The 7,442-nt window shown below is 36.4% G+C and overlaps 1 pseudogene; it reads right to left on the bottom strand.

Annotated features, from left to right (window-relative positions):
- The window catches only part of LOC124885328, a 13,072-nt pseudogene extending 5,898 nt beyond the window's left edge, over positions 1–7,174 (bottom strand).
- Between the last annotated feature and the right edge of the window lie 268 nt (positions 7,175–7,442).

Raw genomic sequence — 7,442 nt, forward strand, 5'->3', positions numbered from 1 at the left:
TTACTATTTTCATCAAGAAAATTGAAAAGAAACTGGGCACTTCTCTAGTTTCCATAAGATCTGACCATGGTACAGAATTTGAGAATGTCAAAGTTTTAGAATTCTGTTCCAAATGGTATAGATCATAACTTTTTTGCTCCCAGAATATCACAACAAAATGGAGTGGTAGAAAGGAAGAATAGAACCTTGGAAGATATGGCTAGAACAATAATGCTTGCAGGAAATTTTGCTAAAAACTTTTGGGCTGAGGCAATTAGTACTGCAGCATATATCACAAATAGATGCATGATAAGACCTATTCTAGAGAAGACTCCCTATGAATTACTAAAAAGAAGAAGCCAAACATTTCTCATTTTAGCACTTTGCTTGTAAATGTTTTATTTATAATAATGGAAAGGATAATCTGAGAAAACTTGATGCTAAAAGTGTTGAGGGGAACTTCTTAGGTTATTCACTTCATAGTAAGGCTTATCGGGTTCTAAACAATAGAATAAACTGTGTTGAAGAAAGTATTCATATAGTTTTTGATGAATCTTGTGTTAAGAATAACCCGCAGGAAGGAAGAAACTTCGAGTAACAGGTTACACAACCTTGTTCATCGACTGGAGCTACCAAACATTGAGGCACCTCAACAAGGGGAACTGATTTTGGAGGCACAGTGACAGAGGGGACTGAACCACCAACTAACCCAGCTCAGAACATCTGTAGTGATCCTAGTAGCTCACTAGGTTTGGTTCCAAAAGGTTACAACTATCAAACATCATATCCTATTGAGAATGTTCTTACTGATCTCACTTCTGGGATCACTATAAGGTTTGGATTGAGAAGCATGTGTACTTTTAAGGAATTCTTGTCAGAAATTGAGCCATAGAAGGTAACTAAAGCACTATTTGATGCTGATTGGATCATAGCCATGCAGGAAGAGTTAAATTAGTTTGAGAGAAACAAGGTATAACACTTAGTTCCACTGCCAAAAGATAGAACAATAATTGGAACTAAGTGGGTAATAGAAATAAGGTTGATGAGCATGGAATGATTATAAGAAACAAGACAAAATTACAAGGAACAAGTGTACAATAAAGAAGAAGGCATAGATTTTGATGAGACTTTTGCTCCTGTAGCTAGAATTGAAGAAATTAGATTGCTTTTTGCTTTTGTTGCTTAGAAGAAATTCATTCTCTATCAAATGGATGTTAAGAGTGCATTCTTGAATGGCATTCTCAAAAGGAAGTGTATGTCAAACAACCACTAGGATTTGAAAGCCAGGAGTTTCCTGATCATGTTTATAAACTGTACAAGGCTTTGTATGGACTGAAACAAGCTCTAGGAGCTTGGTATGAAAGATTGTCAAAGTTTCTTCTAGAGCATGATCACACTAGAGGTAAAATTAACAACATTCTTTTCTTAAAAACTAATGAAAAAGATCTGTTGGTTGTGCAGGTGTATATTAATGACATTATTTTTGGCTCCACAAACATGAACATGACTTATGAGTTTGCTAAACTCATGAATTGTGAATTTGAGATGAGTATGATGGGGGAGCTGAACTTCTTAGGTTTACAAATTAAACAAATAGCATCTCGAACCATGATCCATCAATAGAAGTATGTCAAGGAACTTCTCAAAAGATTTTCCGTGGAAGAGGCAAAAGAGATCAGGACTCCAATAGCCAATGCCACAAAACTTGATTTGGATGAAACAGTTCCTAATGTGGAGCAAAAATTGTATAGAGAAATGATAGGTTCATTACTGTATCTCATAGCTAGTAGGCCTGATATCGTGTTCGGTATGGGGCTATGTGCAAGGTTTCAAGCAAATCCCAAAGAATCACATTTAAAATCTATGAAAAGAATCTTCAGATATCTCAAAGGAACTAGTGATCTTGGCCTATGGTATCCAAAAGGTAGTAACTTTAACTTGATAGAATACTCTGATGCTGACTATTAGGATACTTGGTGGACAGGAAGAGTACCACAGGCATGACACACTTCCTTGGATCATGTTTAATTACAACTTAATAGCCTTGTCTACTGCTGAGGCTGAATATATTGCTGCAGGATCTTGTTGTGCTCAGTTTTTATGGATTAAACAACAACTCGTGGACTTTGGTATAGATGTTGGATGTGTTCCTATTTTCTGTGACAATACAAGTGCCATCAATATTGTTAAGAATCTTGTTCAACATAAAAGAACTAAAAATATTGATATTAGACATTACTTTCTTAGAGATAATGTTGAAAAAAGTCTTATATCAATCATGTTTTGCTCTACTGAAGAACAAATTGCTGACATATTCACTAAGGCATTAAGTAGAGAACATTTTGAAAGAATAGGTTAGCCTTGGGGATTATTAAAATTGCATAAATCTCCCCCAATGATTGACTAGAATAAGGTGCTCTTAAGTGATTGTTGATTAATTAAGTCTTACACATTTAGTTGTGTATCCTAATTCCAAGATTTTAGAGTAAATTGACTCATTCATGTGTTGATTTTGTAGAAAGACTGGAACACAGAGGCAATTTTGTCTATTTTATCCTCAAAATTAAGGTATGATTACTTTTTATCTATAGTGGCATAAATAGAAATAGGTTTCATAAATGGTCCTTTGCTACCCTCTAAATTGCCAAAAATCTAAGTCTTTCTCCTTCAAAAAGCTGCCACCTTTTCCCATCATAAATAAACTTCTCCTTCATTACATTTCCTCACCAAATACACTCCATCCACGATTCAAATTCCTTCTTTTCACCATAAATACGCTTCTTTCTTTCCTCATCACTCACCATTTAACAACCAAGATCAATTTACTGCTTCTCTCTCTCTCTCACCATGGCATCTTCATTATCTAACTCATCCTCAGACTCTGCCACCACTTCCCAATAGCCATTGTTCTTCCTCCTAAGGTTAACTTACCACCTCTCATTCCTCCCTCAATTTTGATCAAATTATTCGATTTTGCAGCTTTCAAAAACTTCAAAAACCCCTTTGCTAAATTTTCTTCAAACCCTTCGTCCTTTTTAAAACCTTCACTGCTATCTTCGCTTCCCCTTCAAATTATTGATCTTGATGATGAACCTATTGCAAATTTGATCCCAAGGAGGTCAAGATCTAAATCACAAGGAAAGCCCTCACACCCTATTATTCTTACTTTCCCCACCATTATTGTTGAAGATCAAGATCTGGGTGAACCTACCCCTATTATTACCACTCCCAGAACTCCTTATACTTGGGGTAAAAAACAACGGGAAGAAGCTTCCTTGGCTGAAGCTCTTCAAGAAAGCAAAAGGAAACGAGTTGCTACATCTGGTCCTCCTCCTTCTCCTCGTGCATTCTCTCCTGATATTCTTCTTCGCTCAGTATGTAAGAAGAAGACTATCATAGGAAAGGCTCCAAAACCCTCCTCTTCACAAATCCCTCATCTCAGTATAAAACCTCCTGTACCTCCAAACCTTCCTCATCTTCTAAAGCCCCTCCTAAGAAATCATCTTCTCGTCTGAAGAAAAAGGTCAACAAACCTGTTCCTTCTAATTTTTGGAAAAATTAGAGGTCAAAGGGTGGTCACACCTATTTTTTCAGGGTGATTTACAGAGGAGGTTTGCTAAGCCTGAAGTGTATGAGTTCTATACAAACGGGGTAGCTAGTGGTGAGTTGTTCCCTACAACTATTCGAGGGGTCACCATGAATCTTTATGTTACAGATATTGCTCGAATCCTGGACATTCCTTTAGGGGATGGGGTCACTATGTCAAGGGCACTTGGCTATCTCTTGAAAATCTTGCATCTGCTCTTGCCATATCTCAAAAATTTTCTGGCAACCCTCGCCTGGTCAATTATCAATGGGTCCTTAAGAGATAGATGTCTCCTCTCTATCAACTCTATTTTGATGTTTTTCACAAGATGTGAATCTCTAGGAAGGAAAAAAGGACTGTAGCCAACTTTCTTGACCTTACTCTTATAGAGTTGTTAGACACTGAGGTAAAGATTGATATGCCTAGGCTTATCTTGAAACATATGCAAAGGGTTATCCTCAAGGAAGTGCATGGACATGCTCTTCCTTATGAATTCTGGCTCACCCCTATATTTGAGGAGTTTGGAGTGTTTGTCCAAGTGTAGTCTTCAAAGACAACCAAAGATATTATAGGGAGTGTGAACCATATGCAGCTACCTGTTCCTATGAGAAGTGCAGAAAACCCTATGCAACGCCTAAGGAATGCACTTGTAGCTAAAGATGCTGAGTTGGAGGCTGCTCGGGCTGCACTGGATGCTGCTCAGGTTGCCCATGATGATAAGAAGAGGGCTCTCCTGGCTCAAATTGCTTCACTTACAACTTCCTTGGAGCGTGAACGAGATGAGAATGCTGAGATTGTTCGAAAGTTAATCTCCCTTATCCCCTCCTCCTCTTCTACTTAGTTCCCCTCTTAGTGCTTTAAGACCATCTTCTTTGTTTCCTTTACTAGGTCCCTATTATCTTGTTCTTGGGTAATTTTAATTGTATCCTGCCTTTGAATGAAATGGACTTACTTGCTTAATTGTGTTCTGCTCCTACTTTTTCATAATGTATCTATGTTATTTTACTCTGAATTTTGATTGTTTTAGTGATAGCCCCAGTTGCCATGGATTATTAAATATTTTTCACTTTTTGGGCCCAGCTTTTCGATGATGTCAAAAGTGGGAAGAATAGATAATGCAATGCTTATAACTTAATTGACTAACCTATTTCATTCTGTGTTCTTTTGTTTAAATTCCTTTATTGAGTATGTTAGGATTTTGTGATGGATGTTGTGTTGATTAGTTTGTCATCATCAAAAAGGGGGAATTTGTTAGGGAATTTGAAGTTTTGATGATAGACATATGGATGAAACATGTTGTGCAAGCTGGTCCATACAAGTGAAGAAACAGAAGTTACTGATTCTCACACGTATTGCGTATTGAAGTTGATGCAAGACTGACAAGGCATTAAGACAAAAGTGGATAAGCAAACTCAAATATGTTACCAATACTTATCACATACATCAAAAATATTGAGGAGAAAAATATTGAGGAGTAGATAAGTGCAACACTTAGATTTTGAGTTGATAAATGAGTCCTGCCAAACTAGGAGTCAAAGTGGAAAAATTTTATTCAACCAAGGAGACAGACAAAAGTAAGAGTGAAACTACCTGACAGTCCTATTGAAGAAAGGAGTGCACATCATCTAAGGTACTCTATCAGGAGTTGGCTTAAATACAAGAAACAACGTTCAAGAGTTTGACTCATGCACTGACAAGAAAATCATCAATCAGCAAATCAGTTCTCTTACTTGAAGAAGAACCTGGTCCTTTACTCAGCAAGTCGTAGACTTTATGTAATAGGTTGGTTCTTTGAGTTGTAATGAGTCTTTTGTTCTAGTCTCAGTGAAGTATAAATTGATTTGGAAGTTGTGTCTTCAAGTTAGGGAGCTCAAAGACTTGGGAACACTTGTCTTGGGAAGATTTGTGTTTTTGTAGAAATAGGAGTTAGAAATTTTAATTCCTAGTTTATAAAAAACCTAGTAATTTGATGATTGTTGAGGCTCAAGATTAATAGTGAAGTTGGGGTTAAATCCTGTAGAGATACAGGTTGTGGTTTTTTACACCTTTCTTGAGCCGGGTGTTTTCCACGCAAAAATACTGTGTTCATCTTTTACTTCAGTGAACCACGTTAGCTTACTTGTTCCACAGATAGACAACTAGTAGAGTATAATATTAAAATCAGTAGGGCACACACTCTAACAGGGAAATGTAGCTAAACATAAAAAGGAAAAATGTTGCAAGCATTTAAAAGCTTGAGAGCTAACCTTGAATATTGCACATGAGTATAGCATCGTCTCATCCATAAAGAGTGAGAAAAGTTCATTACTCTGGAAAAAAACAATTAACACCACAATGGTTATCATCTATACAACGGTAGCCCATTTACACCACTGCAACTAGCAAAAACATGGCCTGTATAGATTACTTCAATTACCAGGTCATAGTGACGAGAGATATTCCGACGAGCCTGAGTAAGGGTGTTTCTATTTGAAACATGACGAATGAAATATGTTGCAGATGACAGTGCTGCAGTAAAAAGCACTGGTGTCCACTAGCCTCTAGAGCCATGAAAAGTCATGAAAAGCGTTAATCGTCTGTTAACAGAAGTTTAATTTATATTTCTTGAATCCAGGTCAGTAAGCTAATTTACCTCTTTTTGCTGGACATTTTAACAGATTCTTTCAAATCTCTGTTGGCAATAAATATCTGCAAAAAGAACTAGCAAAGATAAGTACCAATCAAAAGCTATTCACAAAGATGTAATTCATTTCCTCACCATGATAAGATTAAGAAGTCCTTCATTCTTATCAACGAAAGAGAAATCTCCATGAAGAAAAGCATCAGCAAGGCCTAGGTCAGCTTGAGTTGCAATCTGTACGAGATATCACAGTAAAACTTTTCATTCTCTTTTTTTTGGTGTTTAATTTTTGATAACTTGAGGGGGCAAAAGAAAATTTCAGTTTACCTTCCAGTAAAACTGCATACTATGAACTTTAAGCGAAACTTTAAGAGAGCATTTCCTCTCTGTTCCTTTGAACGTGAAAATTGTACCTCCTTCTTCCAAAAAGCTGTATATCAAAACATATAAGATCATTTTCCTGATATCTTTAACTATCAGAAAAGAAACGCAAAAAAAAATCTCCGAGTAGTAAAATAAGTTGCAATTCACACTACATTTGTTTTGCAGCAAGATTTTCGACTTGTATATGATCTTCAAGCCAAATGATTGGACTAAAAGAGGTGTATTTTCTAAATAAAATAGTCATTTTGCATCTTGCTACCATTCAAATGGCAAATCACAAATGTTATAAAATAAGAAATAGGATCAATGGAAATAAACAATTGTCAGACATGTATCTGCCGTTGATTTGGATTAAAGTAATACAAGGTGAAACTATCATCACTCACATTATGCATCCTGTTTGAATGAAATTTTTGAAAAATCTAGTAATCAGGAGGCGTGCGCCTGTTTCATGCCAGGTTGGTGACAATGCCATCTGCAGCAACCACACGCGCCTGAGGAGAAGCAAAGGTAGACAATGCCATTAGATCAAAGGGACAACAGAAGATGAAAAGACTCCCAATCTGTTGTTCTTGTTATTAGCAGAAGTTGTACTGCCTTTTGTCCATCTTCGTGGAACCCATAGAAGGAAAGTATTGCAACATATATACAACAATAAAAATAGAAAAAACAGCAGAAAATAAAATCTATTCAATAAAGGAAAAGCAAAGACTAAAGTCAGAAAAACTCAACTACAAGTTTTAGCGATAGCTTTCGTTCAACCTTATGCGAAAAAAGACAGTGAATAAACCAAGACACTAGGTAATGAAAAGAAAATCAAAAAGGTGAATGAAGAGAGCTTCAATTTAAACATATAAGCTGCAATTTCCTAGG

This window comes from Capsicum annuum, chromosome 3, assembly GCF_002878395.1.
Source record: "Capsicum annuum cultivar UCD-10X-F1 chromosome 3, UCD10Xv1.1, whole genome shotgun sequence".
Classification (NCBI taxonomy): Eukaryota; Viridiplantae; Streptophyta; class Magnoliopsida; order Solanales; family Solanaceae; genus Capsicum; species Capsicum annuum.